Raw genomic sequence first — 534 nt, 5'->3', positions numbered from 1 at the left:
AACGCAATTTGCACCGCAATGTAATGCAATTTGTACCGCAATCTACCCCAAGTTGTACCGCAATCTACCCCAAGTTGTACCGCAATCTACCCCAAGTTGTACCGCAATCTACCCCAAGTTGTACCGCAATCTACCCCAAGTTGTACCGCAATCTACCCCAAGTTGTACCGCAATCTACCCCAAGTTGTACCGCAATCTACCCCAAGTTGTACCGCAATCTACCCCAAGTTGTACCGCAATCTACCCCAAGTTGTACCGCAATCTACCCCAAGTTGTGCCGCAATCTACCCCAAGTTGTGCCGCAATCTACCCCAAGTTGTGCCGCAATCTACCCCAAGTTGTGCCGCAATCTACCCCAAGTTGTGCCGCAATCTACCCCAAGTTGTGCCGCAATCTACCCCAAGTTGTGCCGCAATCTACCCCACGTTGTGCCTTAACCTAACCCACGTTGTGCCTTAACCTAACCCACGTTGTGCCTTAACATAACCCACGTTGTGCCTTAACATAACCCACGTTGTGCCTTAACCTAACCCA

Source organism: Schistocerca cancellata, unplaced genomic scaffold (assembly GCF_023864275.1).
Source record: "Schistocerca cancellata isolate TAMUIC-IGC-003103 unplaced genomic scaffold, iqSchCanc2.1 HiC_scaffold_483, whole genome shotgun sequence".
NCBI classification, from domain to species: domain Eukaryota; kingdom Metazoa; phylum Arthropoda; class Insecta; order Orthoptera; family Acrididae; genus Schistocerca; species Schistocerca cancellata.
Note: the sequence above shows the minus strand (reverse complement) of the source record.